The sequence below is a fragment of the Larimichthys crocea genome, chromosome XIV, assembly GCF_000972845.2.
Source record: "Larimichthys crocea isolate SSNF chromosome XIV, L_crocea_2.0, whole genome shotgun sequence".
Taxonomy (NCBI): domain Eukaryota; kingdom Metazoa; phylum Chordata; class Actinopteri; family Sciaenidae; genus Larimichthys; species Larimichthys crocea.
Genome location: NC_040024.1, coordinates 13,235,318 through 13,254,205, shown reverse-complemented (window position 1 = coordinate 13,254,205; position 18,888 = coordinate 13,235,318). Strand labels below are relative to the sequence as shown.

Below are 18,888 nucleotides of genomic sequence, written 5' to 3'. Positions count from 1 at the left end.
GACCTCACAGTTTTGTAGCCATGCGGGCGGCAAGGCTCAATGGAGTGTAACGTTGTTTGGTCAGTCAATCCACCACTTTCCACCAATTTATTTAAAATATTTCAGCACTATTGGACTGTACGGTCCACAAAGGACGAGTTCCAGAGATCCCCTGACTTTTCCTCCACTGTGATCTATGTCTAAATACAGTACGTCCAAAACAAATGAACCTCTTATCAGCTTGTCAGCATCAAAGATGGTGAACATCAGAATCAGTATCAACTTTATTGGCCAAGTATGTATACCCATAAGCTACAAAGAATGCTCGTACAGAAATAGATAACATTTAAGATCAAGAGCACCAAACCTGAACAAACAAAGGCAATGAACTGACAAGACTTAAAGATTATCTGCTAAACATGTCTCACATGAAATCTGACTTTTTGTTTATTATCAACATCTCGAATGATTCATCTTCTATATTATGTCGTTACTTTACTCATTACAATAAAGAGCATTCATTGGTTTGATTATGTAACAAAATAAAGGTCATCATTTTGTGTGTTTTTGTGTGTATACAGGACACACTCTCTTCACACCAGCCCTGAACTTTCATATTGGTCTGTATACCTGCATTACACCCTTCCACTTTGATCTACTGTGTGTGTGAAGATCAAATTCAGTGGAGAAGAGAAAAAGACTTCATTCTTCCACATTTTATCTTATCTAATTACATCCCCCCCCCACCCCGTTTTCTACTCTCTGGGCTCATTTCCATTTCATAGAGAGGAAAGCTGACAGATACAGATCTTTCTCTACCTGCTTAGCATTTGAATCACACATCAGTGCTCAGATTTAAACGCTCTGCTGGCCTCTTGCTCCCTTTTCTGCTCACATCTCCTTCTTGATTTCTTGTTTTTGTCTTGCTTGAGTATTCTTTACTTTATTTTTTTTTTCTCTTGATTTCTTTGCAGTTTTTTTTTTTTGATTTTCTTGATTACCCCCTAAAAAAGATAGCTGTCACAATGTAATAAATTGGGTCATTTCAATTATTTAGCTTGTGCTACTGCTGTTAAAGCTGCACTAATTTTTTTTTTTTTGTCAGACAGAGCAATTGTTTGAATTTCAAAAGTAAAAATTCCCACTGATCTACTAAACTTCTTCATATAACCAACTTCGAGGTTTTAATTTTTTGGCCAAGAAGTACTGAACTCAGAGTCCAGAAGTTTCTGCTGAAAACTCTCTAACTCTCCCTCTCCTCTGTGGCTCTTCCTGAGGTTTCTTCCACCTTTTTTTCCCTGTTAAAGGTTTTTGTGGGCAAGTTTTTCCTCACTCGAACTGAGGGTCTAAGGACAGAGGGTGTCACTCCCTGTACAGATTGTAAAGCCCTCCGAGGCAAATGTACTTTGTGACTTTAGGCTATATTAATAAAATTTGATTTGATTTGATTTGATCGAACTCCACAAGCTGTGGCTAAAAGCTTGTCACATTATTAATGATAAACATGATCAATGTTATTAATATTAATTGAATAAATAAGAGGATATTTAAATGTTTAAAAAAAGATATGTATAAAGATATAACAAAGATATATATATATTTATGGCAGTGGGCTGTGATAATGCAGTGCTATGACACTTTTAAACACAAAATAACAGTTTTAGGGATTCCAGATTTGAAATTTAGAAATTTAAAAGAAATTAAGAAAACCAGAGAACACAGTGAAGTGATGGACAGCAGCATACTCATGTCATGTCACCTTCAAAATAAAAGTGTAAAATGAGTCCCTGTAAATATCTACACTGAGTGTTCCTGTGTCTGGTTGCCTTCACAGTTTATACTGGATAAACATGAGCAGGTGTGTGTGTGTGTGTGTGTGTGTGTCTGGATGAATCTCTTTTCACTATCATCACCATAAACATATACAGTAAATGACTCTGGCAGGATATACTGTATACTAATCTATCTACTTTATAAGACATCCTTTGTTCCACTGGAAGCTATCATAAACAGTGTGTGCGTGTTTGTGTGTGTGTGGACACACATCACACTTGAAATGAATGTCGAGTCCACTTGGGCATATTTGTTGTATTATCAACACAACCTGTACTGCGTGTACACAGGACTCCCAGTCAAACAGTAACCACTGTTGATGCAACAATGCTGCCATCAGGTGGTCAACGCTGAACTTACTTTGGATAATCATGAAGCGACACGTTGTCCTGTTTTGGCTCTTGTCAGGTTTCAGTACGTCAAAATCAAAAGTTTCAAACATTTTGAATAACTGCTGTTCAAGTAAACCTGCCAGGTGAAATACTAAACAAAACTGACGCACCAGTGTGGAAGACAAGTATGTGTATGTGTAAAACCAACATGGCAAAAAACCTGAGACCTTAAGGTTAAAAGCATTTTCATATTTTCAAGGTTTATTTATTGTCATGTGCATGCTTACACATGAAACAAAAGGAGTACTGTACAGGATGTACACACAATAGTCTAAAACTAAATGTCATCTAGTGGTGTATCGCTGCATTGCAGTCTCCTCACATCACCCTCACCTTCGTAGTGTAAAGGAGAAACAACACTTGAAAGACCCTAATTAGAGTCAGAATTTAGTTTGATTGTTCTAGGCTACAGTAGAAACAGTTGCTGTTTCAACATGGCGGCCTCAATTAAAGACGACCCGCTCCCACTATAGACATAAAAGGAGAATTTTTTTTCTATTAAATAGTAATAAAACTCAAATAAATAGCAATAATAAATAATAATAGCAATCAAAAGCAGAATAATAACAAGAGTGTATCATATTTGTATGGTATAGTGCAATGAATAATAAAAAAGCAGTATGTAAGATACAGCATTTCAGTGAGGGATTGAGTTCATCTGGGATGAAGTTGTGTTTGAGTCTGGTGTTAAGTTGGACAGTTAACTTTCACAGAATGACCATAACCCTTTGTTATACCATTTGTTTTGAGTGCAGTTATAGAATTAATACATCTGAATAGATTTTTCTGCACTGCAGTGCCACCTATTGGTAATGTGACCACAGTAGTAGTTTGTAAAGTTTTATCAACATGTGAGAGCCCTCTGAAACTTTATAATTCTCAATAAGATCATGAATGTACCCTGATTGCTCCTCAATGCTGAAATCTTGTATTTCAACATAATCGTATGTGACAAATCTAAAGCCAAATGAAAAGAGAAAGCAAACACACTGACCCAAATATTCAAATAAAACTTTTTTTTTTTTTTTTCAGTTTAATTGTGGGAGATAGTCCAAGTCCCAAAAGTCCCAAAGCATCTTGTTGTCCAGCGCCTGGATGATGGATGTCACAGGATCAGATGGAGGTCGGCCTGCACGGTGATAAAGCTTGATTCGGAGGATTTCTCATGCTGTCCATGGGAGGCAAGCTGTTGAGTCCAACAAGGCAGCGAGTTGGCACAGGTAACTCCAAGTCACTTTTCTGTGAAACAGGTCTTGGGTTAATCGACTGGGTTGGCGGAGGAGGATGAGGATCCAGAAGAGCCCGCATTGACTTTGTGACCAAAGTACCCACAACATAACCAAGACACAAGATGACCATGTCTATTCCGATGTTATCCAAGTTTCGAAAAAAGGATTAAACGTGATCTGTCAGATGAATCGTATGGAGAGACTACAGTTTATGTTGGGCTTGTGTGCTCCTTACATGGAAGTCTGAACAAATGGAATGTTGTGTCATAAAAGGATCAAAGCTTCAAAGAAAAGGTGCAGAGCAATTAGAATGTTATTAAGAATACAAAATCTGTCATAGCAACAGTAACTAAGAGAGGGGGGGTGTATATATTTGAACTTGGGTATCATATTTGACCTCTAGAACAAGAAGTTATAGGCTGTGTCCGAAATCATATATGCACTATATAGTGACCACGCCATTTTGTAGTGGTGTCCGAATGTTTAGTGTCCACTATATAGTGCACTGCATGTATCCCACAATTCACCGCGAAATGTAGTGAACATCCGATGGTCACTAACCGAAGCAAGATATCCCATCATGCATTGCCGGAAATTCTCTGTGCGCGGAAAGTGAATATGGCGGACGGACGGGAGACTGTGTACAAATGTAAGTATTTTTCCATTTAACGTTTGATTCCGAGGTTTAAAACAGGTTGTTAATAGTTTGTATATGCAATACTATTTAAAAACTTACTGGGGGGTACGCATTAAGCCATTACGGCACCAATCATGGCTAGCGACCGAGGTCAGTACTACAGGTAACTGTTAACGCTGTTCGTCATGTTAAACTACAGCCTATTATAATTCATAAGTAATGTCAGCGAAATTAAATTCAAGTGTCAAATAAGCACGGGAGAATCTTGTTAATTTATTGTAATCTCGCAGGGACCGACGACGATGTGGCAGGTTTAATCCGCCTGAGAAAGACAAACGATCGCCTTTTTTCAGGCAAACGCTTCGCCTCCGCAGCCGGTTGGGAGTGAGTAAAAGTTACTTCATTCTTCTGAAGCAGTGACGTTATCTTATTAAGATGAAAACTGAGAACAACTGTAAAATGACACGGACTTTTGACTAAATATCATAAGCATTTGACACTGACAGCATTAATGATTGTTAATTGTTGTTGTTTTTCATCCTGTACGTGTTGTTTTTTTTTTAGAGCTATTCTGAAAGAAATGGGGCTGACGGGCGTGGTGACCCCTGCCCGGGCGGGCAAAAAGTGGGAGAACCTAAAAAAAACATACAAGGTTAGGATGCATCATAATTAACTAAAGCTCTATTTTGTGAAAGCATAGATGAAAGTACAGTGACTTTAACCTTTGTATATTTTCTTTGCCGTGTTTAGCATTATAAACGAACACTACAGTAATATCACATCAAATGTGTGTATATTGCAATGTGTGCAGGAGCTGAGAAAGCCACCAACAGGGAGTGGCACTGAGTCAGGGGAGTCCACTGCCAGGGATTGGAAGTGGTTCTCCCTCATGGATGAGGCAATAGGTGGGAGGCCTTCTATTCGACCTCCTTGTCTTATTACCTCAGCCTGGGGGGAGACCCCACCAGTCTGAGCATCAGCCTCCCCTGATTCAGTGCCACCAGAGCCAGAGTGTCAGGGTGCTGAGCAGGACTCAGAGTCTGAAGAGCCAGCTCCACCAAAGCGACAGCGGCGTGACCCAGTTTTAGAACTGTTGGAGAGGCAGGAGAAGAGGGCAGAGGAGAGGGAGAAAAGGGAGGAGGACAGGGAGGAGAGGCTTTTGAACCTCCTTGAAAAAATAGTAGAGAAAATGTAAATTAGATTAATAAATAACAAAAAGAAATACATGTCTCACTTTGTTTTCAATTGAAATACAGTTCTTTATCAACTTAACTACTAAATTATAACATATGAACATTTGAACAAACAAAATTACAGAGAACATATAAAACAGAGAACATATAAAACAGATCAAAGGGTACTGAAACTATTTACATGAATTACAACTTGAACCAAGAGAAGATAAGAGGGCAGAGGAGAGTGACAGGTGAAATTAGGTTAGAGAAAAGAGAATAAACATCTAAACATTGATTGTGATTTGATTTCTTTCTTTTTTCTCTTAATAATCATGGTCCTGCAGAGCTGGAGGGTTGTTAACTGGCGCTGAAACAGCAGCAGCAATGCGACCACGCAGCCGTTCTCCACATGCCAAATCTGGCTGTACCTGATCTCCGCCATCATCCGGCCCCAGTGCCTCCTCCACAGGCTCCAGAATATCTCCATCCTTTTGGCAGAGATTGTGGAGAATTGCACAGCAAGCTATCACTTTGACAGCAAATTGTGGCTTCACCTCTAAGGCCTTGAAAAAAATTGAGCGCCACCTGGCCTTCATGATCCCAAATGCCCTCTCAACCACGGAACGGGCCTTGGCGTGGTGCCTGTTGAATCTGGCCTCAACAGGGTTTCGGACAGGCTCCCTGTAAGGGGTGATGAGGGCGAGTGGTTCTGAGGTGCAGGGATACCCACCATCTCCAAGAATCTGGAAGCCTTCAGGTGGATATAATTTCTGGACATAAAGGGGGCTGTTCTTTAAAACTCTGGCGTCATGGACAGAGCCAGGGTACCCAACAAATATGTCCAGAAACTGGCACTGGTGGTCACACACTGCTTGTAGTTGGATAGAATGAAACAACTTTCTGTTAAAATAGCATTGGGCATCAGCACTTGGTGGCTTAATGCGGATGTGGCAGCCGTCAATGCTGCCCACAACCCTGGCAAACGCTGCAGATCCAGCCAAACGTTCGAACCCTGCCCCGGTTGTTTGGAGCTGATCAGCTGAGGGGAAAAAGATCAGCCTGTTCTTCAGCCTGAGGACTTTTTCGGTGACCCTGTGGATGATGTCATGGACCGTTGATCGTGGGATGGCAAACGCTCTGGACACGACACGGTATGATGTTGCGCTTGCCATCCAGAAGAGGAAGACCAAAACCTCCAGGTCATGACCCCAGCCGTGGTCTAGTGGAGAGCGAAGGAGCTGGATAAGGTGGGCAACAGTCAGTCTTGAAAGGCGGAAGTCTGGGCGCAGGTCACTCTCACCATCAAAATAGATGACCAAGACGGGGACGTGAAGGTTCAGGCGACAGTACTGAGATGGGTGACCACACTGTAAAGAATAATTAAAACTGATAACATTGTGTCATGAAATGATGTGTAATAAAGTTATGACAATACAATCACACTCTGTTGGGTTGTTTATAATTACCATCATTAAAAATTATATTGATAAAAGTGATGACAAAAGCCTTTATTGTTTATCAATGATAATTGTTTTGTAAATCATTTATAAACATTATTTGGTTGTAGAAAGATGCAACTATCATTGATAAATGGTAAATCAATATTTAAACTTATGAGAGATGGTTGCAGCTTTATCTAGAAAATGTACATAGATCGTTTAATAAGTAAAGCTTAATTCGCCATTTATTAATGATGACTAGTACAGTGTGTGACTAAAAGCTGTTTGACAAGCACTGTGGTAGGCTATGAAAACCAATTGGCTCTATTCTCAGGTCCAGCGGGGGGTGTAGTTTGACGGAGGATAGTTTATTGAATTAATTAAAGAAAATGATTTTTAAAAAGTAAGCTATCACTCACAATTTGACGACGTCTTGCTAGTCTTAGAAGAGCAGCGCATCTTCTCCTTTCTCTCTCTCTCGCTATTCTAGTTCTCCTCCTGATCATCAATAATTGAATTATTGATAAAACCAACACAGCCAGACTGATAGTAGACGGCATTTCTATAGCGCTACGGGAGTTTTCTAGAATAACGGTGCGTGAATAAGTGTTTTTTTCGGCAGGAGGATGAGAGGATGAGAGGCGCGAAACAAATTCATGAGTTGTGGAGCAGTACAACAGTCACGAGGCCAGTTTATTCTATTGTTTATTTTATTACATATTTCAAAACAAGGCAATTTAAATGGCTTTCTACATTCATAAAAAAAAAAAAGTGTAAAACGAACAGCATATAATTAAACATTCCAGTAGATTACACTGTAACGTTCTGTTACTAAAGAGCCAAGAGAATAAAATATAAAAATATGCTTAAATAGAAAATAAAAAACGAAAATAAAACGCACAAGACAGTAAATAAAAGACTGTAATTTAATAAAAATGCAGTAGTAAATGGACAAGACGACATTAAAGTTGTACGTTGTAATTGTGCGACAGCAATGACGTAATTACCGGCGACATGAGAAGTGTCCGAACATTTTTTCTGTTGAGCTCACTATAGTCCACTACATTTATTTCCCTATGTAGGGAGTAGGGAGTAGGGAATGAGTGAGTGATTTCGGACACAGCCATAAAGTTTAGATTTTCATAACTAACCTGTACAGTAAGTGTGCAGATTTCTCTGGAAACAATACATTTCCCCCAGATTCTCCAAGCTAGCTACATACTGGTCTTCTGTGTTTAAGACGCTAAGTTATCCTGAAAGTGACCATGATAGCTGCTTTATGTTAGCAGCTCTACTCTGAGCTCCTGCCGGATGTTCAAGCTCCTTATCTCTAAGGCTGCCAGTCCACCAGGGGAAGGAAGCTCATTTCCGCTGTTTGTAGCTGCAAACTCATTTTTTCAGTCACTACACAAAGCTCATGATCATAGTTGAGGGTTGGAACGTAGATGTACTAGAAAATCGAGAGCTTCACCTTATGGCTTGGCTCCTTCTCATCAGGACCACTGGTAGTCAATTTAGTGCCTTAAGCATAACTGCTTTGTGGTGCCTCCCCAACAGAAAAATACATTCATTTAAAAATTACTCAGCTGTGATATATTATTCATTTTTAAACAATTGCAATAACAACAAAATAAAAAAAACAGTGCAATCTGTGCAAAACAACAACTTAATATAAAACTATAATATTACAACTGAAAAAGTGAATTGTTATATTAAATAACATTTTTACAAAATAGCAGCTTTAAAAAAAAAAAAAAAAAAAAAAATTACAGAAGCCATTTTGAAAACAAGTGTTACCAATGATACTAATTAAGGTTCTAAATTTTTTTAAAGGTTCAAAATGGCTGTTTTTTCACAGCAGCGGTTTTGAAAACACCTGTGTTTTCAAAGTTTTGAAATCGTTTAAAATTGCTGCTGTGAAGAAGCAGCCATTTTGAAAACACAGGTGGTCCCACTGATACTAATTAAGGTTATAAACCTAGGGCAGGGGTCGGAAAATAAGTTTGGACCCGGGCCAATTTTTTTTCTGACAATTCCATCGTGGGCCATGAACATGTTTTCCGACTGGGAAAAAAAAAGTTTTTCCATTTTTTCTATTAATAAAAATAAACGTTATTTAACTTTAAAAATTCATTTAATTTGATTTAAAACATCAATTTGCTTCTATGTGCTGTTTTTACACCCACTGCTGCATCTCCTGGAGTCTGTCATGAAACAGGCAACATACCCTAGCAACCTGCCGTAACTAACGTATACAATCGCCAGTTTTTATGTTTTGGATGCTGTGGAAATCATTAGCTGAAGATTGCTAGCTATCGATGCAAAATGACGCTGTCAAAAGCCACGAAAAGAAAAGTTGATTCCAAATACAGGACCTGTCTGCATTTATTAATGCCAAGCCGACACGAGGTTGTTGCAGTTTGTAAAGAATACAATATTAGAAGACACCACGAGACAAAGCATGGCCACTTCAAAAACGCATATCCTCTCGGGACAGAGGCGCAAAGACAGAAAATTAAATCCTTGGAGGCTGGATATGCACACAGCAGCATCTTTCTTAATTCAGGAACAGCACAGTAGCTCAGCAGGAACAGCTCATATGTTTCCCCATGCCGCTGATGTGCATTCGCATTTATTAAATAGGCTATTTGATATTTGAGCCGACCTTGTTTGTTTTTTTTTGTTTGTTTTTTTTTAATTTAATGAAACATATTTGTTCACGTTGTACGTTGCATGAGGGCCACAGCACACTTTTATTTTCCACAGGTTACACGTGCCAATTAGTGTTCCAACCTGTGCGTCAAGTAAAGAGGCTGCGAGGATGTTCTGGCTGCTGTCACGTTACTTATCAGCTAATTTTCAATAAATGTTGTGAAATCTGTGGAATTGTTGTATTTTTGACAGAAAACATAAGATTTAAAAGATATATCAATTTATTTTATTTATTTTTTTTAATAAATCAACGTCATCATCTAGCGGGCCAGATATAATTGATGGCGGGCCAGTTTTGCCCCGCGGGCCGCTAATTGCCAACCCCTGACCTAGGGTGTGGTTGAATAGTCATTTACAGTGGGTAAAATAAGTATTGAACACAGAATCAGAATCAGAAATACTTTAATAATCCCAGGGGGAAATTATTTATTTATTTCACGTCACCATTTTTCTCAGTAGACATATTTCTAAAGATGCTAATGACATGAAGTTTTCACCAGGTGTTGGTAACAACCAAAGTAATCCATACATACAAAGAAACCAAAACAAATAAGTTCAGAAATTAAGTTATGTGTAATAATGTGAAATGATACAGGGAAAAAGTACACTCTTACTGATATTTAATACTTTGTACAAAAGCCTTTATTGGTAATGACAGCTTCAAGACGCCTCCTGTATGAAGAAACTAGTCACATGCATTGCTTGGGTGTGATTTTGGCCCATTCTTCCACACAGACAGTCTTCAAATCTTGAAGGTTCACTTTCCATGGCGCTGCACTAGTGGCAGCTTGTTGCTTCACAAGTGGCAGCCCGTTTTTTCTACTTAAACACTTAAAAAAAAAGAAAAGAAAATGAAGTCAACTCTTGTGGAATGGCTTTTGGCCGAGTGGATATTGTGTGGCTCCAGTGTTTTCCTGGCACTTACAACTTTTGTTGTGCCGGGTAACCATGCCGACGGCAGCGGTCGCATTGTTTACTTTCGCGACCAGCTGCTATCGCTCTCCGAACCTGCACTGCTGCCCAGAGAAAGACCACAGATCCGATGAGTTGAAGAGGAGACGCTGTGGTTGCAGGGCCAGTGTCCTAAAGAAAGCTAGGAGGAGGACATTTAAGCTGTTTCTTCCTACAGTTGTGATCGGGAATGTGAGGTCCCTGGCTAATAAGATGGACGAGCTGGGAGCGCTGACGAGGACTCAGCGGGAATATCATGAGTGCAGTGTGATGTATGAGACATGGCTACACGAACATATTCCAGACCCCAACACCACCGTAACCAGCTTACAAGTACTTGGATAATAGACTGGACTGGAGATGCAACACTGAGGCTATCTACAGGAAGGGAAATGTTGTGCAGCAAACTTTACACAAGCTTCAACATGCTTTTTCTTCAGCAATGGAGTCTTGCGTGGTGAGCGTGCATACAGGCCATGGCGGTTGAGTGCATTACTTATTGTTTTCTTTGAAACAATTGTACCTGCTAATTCCAGGTCTTTCTAAAGCTCTCCACAAATGGTCCTTGGCTCTTGGACACCACTTCTAATAATTCTTTTCACTCTTCTGTCAGAAATGTTGCGAGGAGCACCTGGTCGTGGCCAGTTTATGGTCAAATGATGTTCTTTCCACTTCCAGATTATGGTCCCAACAGTGCTCACTGGAAAATTCAGAAGTTTAGAAATCCCTCTGTAACCAATGCCATCAACAACAATAAGGTTGCAAAGGTCTTGAGAGAGCTCTCTGCTTTTACCTATCATGGGATGTCCCTTGTGTGACACCTTGATAATGAGACACCTTTTAATAGGCCATTAGTTTGGACTGAACAAGCTGATATTCATTTGCACTGACAAGGGACAGGATTGCTTTCTGATCACTGATAGATTTTAGCTGGTGTCTTGGGTTTCCATGACTTGTTCCACTGTTCCACTTGTTCAATATTTATTTTACCCGCTGTATGATAAAATACACCAATTTTTCCTCTGGACCAGTAAGTCAAATATTCCATGGGTAAAGGGTCAAATATCACTTCATGCCAATCTAAGACTATTGGTGACTTATAAAGCACAATGGGAGATGTGGAGCTTGCTGCTGTCTGGTTTCTGTTGCAGAGAAACCAAAGAGATCCATAGGAGGAGGGTATGACAGCGGAGGCTCATGGCACTGTGTTGGTAAGAGAATGCTGATATGGCTTTGAACATAGAGGATGCTTAAATTGTACATCCCATCCCACTTGATTGTTTCTTTAATCTAATAGAATATAGCTGTTGTGTTTTGCCTTACTCAACATTAACAACATTAACAAACTTTGTCTATTGTCTTTTACAGGAGAGAAGCAAAATTTATGCCACCCCAAACAGCCATGTCCCTCTCTTAGACATCTATTTATACCCGTCTACAGTAAACACATGCGATTTGACCACCGCCCGTCAAGGATCTGTATCGAGACGATGATGGCCCTTGTCAGAAGGGAGAAGACCGGGGTCTGCATATGGATTCAAACGTTAATGTAAATGAAACCTGCTCTAATATTACAATCCTTCTAGCTGACGTGACCCAGGCAGAACAAACGCCCAATTTACCTTGGCAGATTAACAGGGACTCCTGGGCAACTAGCAGACCAGAGCTTGTGGGCGGGGGGCCTCTGTGCCTCTGACTACAGCTTTACAAGAAGTCACATGGTTTAGAGAAATTGAGCTGCAACTAAGGGAAACAGTCTTGGAGGGGCTACAATCAGTTACATCACTGTATGTGTGTGTTGCCACCGCCTCTTGTTCTTATCACAGACCACAGGAAAATAAAACATGTGCCTCTGACTGCAGCTCCACCCAACCAAGAAGTCACATGGTTTACAGAAAGTGGGCTGCAAGTTAAAGAGCAGAGAAGAGGCAATGAGCTGCAGTCAGTCAGAAGAACAAACACAGTTTACAGTCAGTCTGTCAGCAGATCCTCTCCTAACTTTATTCAACCAAACTTTCAGCTGCAGGTAAGAAACTCTTCTTTTCTCTGTCTGCTTCTCGTGCTGCTCATCTTTCTCTAAATATCTGCATGGAGTCTATAAATGTCTGCTGTTAAAGTATAAACTGCTCCATAAACACACTTCTTTATATGTGTTATGCCCCAGTCAGGGGTGCCTGGGGGTCGAGAATAGACCACAGTCATAACAAATGTAATGCACCTGAGACTATATGTGGTGCTCCTTTGTTTTAAAAGATCTTCAGTCTGCTGAAAGACTGGTAGCTACTCTGTGTTTATTTTTGAGGCATAACTTTGAATTCTTCTTCTTCCTTAGACTGTTGTTTGAATTAGACTCTGTCTTTGAGCAGAGATTTGTATTAACTGCTGGCTTAAATTAATATTTATACTTCTTTATCTCCCCTTTTCTTTTTTTCAGTCTTTAATGTAAACAGGAAGTAGAGTTCTGTTTACTTCCTGACTTGTGGATGTTGATCGAGCTGAGTTAGTGTCAGTGTTTACCTTCCAGTGAACACGGCTGAACACAGCCTCTGCAGGAGGACATCAGAGGGAACCGCAGCAAATATAATGTGAACAAAATCTGATCCAGTTTGAATAAAGTTCTGAAGCTGTGGTTCTGTACAGTAATCAGTGAGGCCCGGACATGACTGTAGCAGCCCTCACATTCAGTCAATGACTGAATCAGACTTTGGTGTGTGTTCCTCTCTTGTTCCCATGCATCAGTGTTTAGTTCTAGTTTTTGTCTATGTGTGACCTTAATGACCCACAGGTGACCTCGACGACCCACAGGTGACCTCTGTTATGGATTATTACCCCTAAAATATACAGCACGCAGAACGGCTGCACAACAGCTCCGCTACAGAACGGCTGCGTACTCAACTCCAACTCACACATAATCCGTTTGTGATGCACTCAGGTGCGTCTCTGCCGGCCATCTAGATCTCGCGAATTCACGCATAATCGCATGATATTGCCGTCTGTAGTCTCTTTGACTCCTGCACTGGCATTCCACGCTGCCTCTTTTTTCTGGGGTCCCTAATAAAAAGGATGTGAGGTTCATAAATGTTACGCCTGAAAACCCCTCACCTGTTGACTGCAGGTCGGCCCCGCCATTATGACGTGTTCTTGTAATGAAATTATTCTTAAAATCAACCGGGGTTGTATTTTGTATATTTTATTTCCTACGCACGGTCTGCCCTGTGGCGAATTTATACGTCCGTAAAAATAGAAGCTCTGTGTATGTGTTGCAGAGGGCTGCCGGTTGCTACAGTCGTTCCAGAGCTGTGACGCAGCGGGGACGGAGACTGTGTGAGCTGACACATTGACTAACATGAAACTTGAAAGTGTGTCTAATTCTCCTTGGCTAAGCGTCAATAAATAATACAGCATAAGACATCAGAGGCTCCTGAACACTTTCTTCCTTCCTGACCTCACCATTGACCTTTGACTTCAGCAATTTCTCCACATCAACCTTGACGACCCACAGGTGACCTCAACAACTCACAGGTGACGTAGTACACAGGGGACTTATGCAGTGGCTCTGCTACACAGAAACACATCCACATATGAATCTAAATCCTCTTTCGACTCATTTTCATTCATTCATTCATTCACCTTCTTGCATGGCCCTGTTAGCCTGTCCAATACAAACTGGTAGCCATCTGATTTCTTCACAAAACACTTCCACTGTCATGCAGTGAGACTGAAAGTGGTGTGTTCATTTCAGAGGGTGCATGGACTAATGTCTGTCAGAGAATACATTCCAGTTAATCCAATGTAAGGTCATACACAGACACTAAACACTACATTCATTCTACCCTTCCTCATCACCACTCTCTATTAATGCAAACAATCTGAGGGGCACGGGCTCAATATGTTCTGGCTCTGGACCAGTTACCAGTTGTTCTCTGATGTTTACCAGCTCCTTCTTCTTCCTCCTGACCCAGAAACAGCCATTCTAGGCTGGTCTCACAGTTAGAGTCTTGAGTCTGCAATTCTACACTTTGTAACTGTATAAATGGAGAGACCAAAGGAAGTAAACAGTGTTTGTTTAGTGTGTCGTGTTTTTTTCTTTTTTGCCACTGACCGGTAATGTTCATTTGTTAATGAGCTGTCCCATCTGTAATATACTGGGCCGGCTCTCAACAATCAGTCAAGGAAGATGAGCTCAATATGCAAGTTTATTTGGAGACCACAGGAAGCAAGACCATACAAAGGTTGCAGCGAGGTTGTGGCAGACAACAGGCCAACCATGAACTAACAGCGTTTGTTTTACTAAAGTCACAAGCTGGCAGACAAGACACTGTATGATAAAGACAAATGACATTTTGAAACCTTTCTATACTTTCAGCTCTCACTTTATTTCATGGTCTTCGTCAGCAGGTAGTTTGCTCTGTGTCATGGAGATGGATTATTGTCCTCTAATCTGTCCTCTGTCTTCTTTCAGACTTGATCTCATCTCTCCATCATGGCCACCGCTGACCTGCTGCTGGAGCGATGTTCTCCTGGATCGATCAGAGGGAGTGCTGTGCAAGGCAGCTGAAGAAACTGGCCAATGAGCTGGAGTCACTCAGGGATATGTGTAACGGTGGTGAATGTATCGGCAACTCAGTGTCCGTGGTTGGGGCGCATGTCTACTCGGTGCCGGCGCGAGCCACTTTGTTCACCGGTGGAGCAGCTGCTCCATTTTTAGGTCTTTAGGAGGAGTGTATACAGGTGTAGGTGTCACCATGTCTGTGGTTACTAAACTCACTGAACACTTTGTATCAAGTGATACCATGAAAGAGGCTGAGAAGATAGAAGAGAAGAGCAACAACATTGCACAAAGAATCCAGAAGCTGTTTGATCAACGAAGGCAGAGATCAAGAAGGTTGTCCCTCTGCAGATCTAGATGAAGTGGACCGAAGCGTCATGACTAAACTTCGGGGAGCCATGGCCAGACGAAGTGCACTGGAGATGAAGATCGGCTTTAGCAAACTTCATGACATGTTGCACCGTTCACCTCATAAAGGCATGAACATGGACATGTACATGCAGCTCAACCCAATCCCCAAACCCATCTTCAACATAATGAAAGTGTTGTACTTCTATTCGTGTGCTATTTTAACATTTCTCACTTTCAAAAGAGGGGGAAAGGTAGCAAAATATTTTATGCGGAAGCAACCAAACGACTGATAAACAGATGTCAACAACTGGAGTTAAAACAGCCTTTAAAGGAGGCGCCATGGTAAGATTCAGTAACATACACGTGTATAGTTCTTCTGATTTTGATGAATGCACATGAGTTTATCTTGATCATCAGTCTGATAATATTTCAAATAAATCAGCATTGATCATATTCATCATCAGGTGGTGGGCGGAGCTGTTGGACTGGCGTTTGCATTTCCTGAGGCGGTTGACAACTGGAAAGAGGCGATCAAGAACAATCATGTGACTGAAGCGAGCAATCATTGAAAGATACAGCCGACGCCATTCTAAAGATGACCAGGGACTGAGAGAACAGTTTGACACCATGAGGTATGAAGATACTCTCCTCTGCGGATCTGAGAACAGCAGTGGAGTTCATATCAGTTTACTGACTGGTGTTCATGGTCATCAAAACATCCATAGAAACTTTAATGTCCATCTGGGGTAGTCAGTTTGCTTTCTACGGATGACATTTAACAGAATATGGAGAAATTGTAGCAGTGTAGCAATGACCACAATCAATTACTTCACTATGTGCAAATATTTACTTACAGATACCAAAGTTAACATGCTATTCAGCAAACAGACCAAAAGCTTATTGAAGTTAGAAATAGTTATTACTTTCATAAATTATTATAACCTTTACACAAATATTAATTCAGGGTAAAATGTTTGTGTTGTCAACCGTTGAATGATGCTAACTGAACATTTACTTGTTTTATGTACAGGAAAATGTTGGTAGACATGGCTGAACAACAAGAACAAGAGAGAATCGAGATGGCAAGACGCCAACGAGAACAAGAGAGAACCGAGATGGTTAGACGTCAACGAGAACAAGAGAGAATCGAGATGGCTAGACGTCAACGAGAACAAGAGAGAATTGAGATGGCTAGACGTCAACGAAAACAAGAGAGAATCGAGATGGCTAGACGTCAACGAGAAAAAGAGAGAATCGAGATGGCTAAACATCAACAAGAACAAGAGAGAATCGAGATGGCTAAACGTCAACGAGTCCAAAAGAGAATCAAGATGGCTAGGCTCAACAAGAAACAAGAACAACCGAGAAGGCTAGGCGTCAACGAGAACAAAAGAGAACCGAAAAGGCCGAACGTCAAAAAGAACAAGAACAGCAAAATAAACAGACAGGAAGTGAGCCACAGAGAGGGGATACAGAGTAAAAAAAAAAAAAAAAAAAACAAAAAAAAAAAAAAAAACAAAAGGGGGGGGGGGGGGGGTGGGGGGTGGGGGGGGGGGGGGGGGGGGGGGGGGGGGGGGGGGGGTGGGGGGGGGGGGGGGGGGGGGGGGGGGGGGGGGGGGGGTGGGGGTGGGTGGTGGGGGGGTGGGGGGGGGGTGGGGGTGGGTGGGGGGGTGGGGGGGGGGGGGGTTGTGGGGGGGGGGTGGGGGGGGGGGGGGGGGGGGGGGGGTGTGGGGGTGGGGGGTGGGGGGGGGGGAAAAAAAACAAAAAAAAAAAAACCCCAAAAAAAAAAACAAAAAAAAAAAAAAAAAAAAAAAACAAAAAAAACAAAACACAAACAACACAAAAAAAAAAAAAAAAACAAACAAAACAAAAAAAAAAAAAAAAAAAAAAAAACAAAGGGGGCAAAAAACAAAAAAAAAACAAACACACACAAAAAAAAAAACAAAAAAAAAAAAAAAAAAAAAAAAAAAAAACAAAAAAAAAAAAAAAAAAAAACCCAAAAAAAAAAAAAAAACAAAAAAACACAAAACAAACAACAAAAACAAACCAAAAAAAAACACAACCAAAACAACGACAATACAAAAAACAAAAAACAAAAAATCACAGGGTTGGGTTTGTGTGTGGTTTGGGGTGGGGGTGTTGGTGGTGTTTGGGGAGTTGGTGGTGTTGGGTTGGGGTTTTTGGGTGTGTTGGTGTGGGTGTTGGGGAAACAAAAAAAAACACAACAACCAACAAAAACAAACACAAACAACAAAACAAAACCAACAAAAAAAACCCCAAAACAACCCACAACAACCACAAAAACCAACACAAAAAACACACACACAAACAGGTTTTTTTTTTTGTTCTCCATCTTACTTACCATCTTTACTCCTTCTTACTCATATATTTTACTCCTGCTATTAATTCTCCCACTGTTTATTACTTCCCTCCCCTCCCCAACCTTTGTCATCCTTTTCCGAAGTTCTACAACATGATCTGTTTACCGAGCCGATCCTTTTCATCATGTGTATCGCCCCTCAAAAAACTTACAAGGGCGCAGAACTCAGGGCATTTCGAATAGTTTTCAAAAGTCTTCATGGATCATTACAGAAACTACACAACGTCATTGTGGCTGGAGATTTCAATATCTGGGTTGATACGCCCCAAATTGATTCCATCCCGTTTCTTAAATTTTTGGAAAACAATAACCTTGTTCAGCGTGTAAATAAGCCAACACACAAGAAGAATCACATTCTGATGTGGTATGTCCAGAAAATGGTGATACAACTCTGGTCTCGCTGCAGAACGACAGAATATCTATCATTAACAGTTCCTTCAAAGCACACCAAAAAGGAGCGTAAAGAGTGAAGGTGGGGTTGCTCAGTGTCGTCAGTGGAAGACCAACCAGAAAGATCTTTGATCTCATAAAAGACAATCTGGGACATCTTTCTCCTTAACAGAGCATGGTCAAAAGAAAACACCGCGTTCAAAGTTTTTCAAAGAGGCTGCACCAGAAGTTTCAGTTTCAGTGTATAAGTCGAGGAAGAGCGTAGAGGAGGAGGGTACAAGTCTGATCAGAAAAGAATTATTAAAACAAATAAATAAAATGAAATCCAAAAAACGAGATCAAGAACGAGGCTGCAAAACGATTCAAAGAAAATGATGATAAAAATGAATCATGGGCTAAGAATACCTGACAAATTAAATAAATAGTGAATGACATGTAATATTATAGAATAATAGCCTACGCAGAGTAAAGATTTAAACTACCCAAAAAGGGAAAGAGGATACGCGTGATGTTGCTGAATTGGCGATAAATGGTAACCGCCCAAGACTGGCAGGGTGAAATTCAGATATCTCAACAGCACATCTGATAAGAGGAGTGTGTGACGTGTGTTACAGTATCATAAAAAAAAAAAAAATATGCCAAGAATAAAATGAAACAAAATAATAAAAATTAAAAACCGACGAGAGGCATGATTTCCCTAGTCTTACATGTATCATTACAATGCATTATTTCTGATATGGAAATTAATTCAGTCTTATTGGTCATTTACAGTGAACTGATATAAGAAGGCAACGAACGATTTTAACTGCAGTATATATAACATATGGGGAATGCTAAGTTATGAAGTATTACATGATGATCACCTTTACCC

General features: G+C 40.6%; 1 long non-coding RNA gene across 2 annotated transcripts; it reads left to right on the top strand.

Moving 5' to 3' along the window:
- The first annotated feature begins 12,223 nt into the window (after positions 1 to 12,223).
- Positions 12,224 to 14,094, top strand: LOC113747638 (uncharacterized). Of its 2 annotated transcripts, none has more exons than XR_003463748.1 (3): positions 12,224 to 12,373; positions 12,782 to 13,279; positions 13,614 to 14,094. It is a non-coding gene; the product is annotated as an uncharacterized LOC113747638 (long non-coding RNA). The 2 variants fall into 2 exon arrangements; XR_003463749.1 differs by having other exon boundaries at positions 12,243 to 12,373; positions 12,782 to 13,054.
- Positions 14,095 to 18,888: the final 4,794 nt, after the last annotated feature.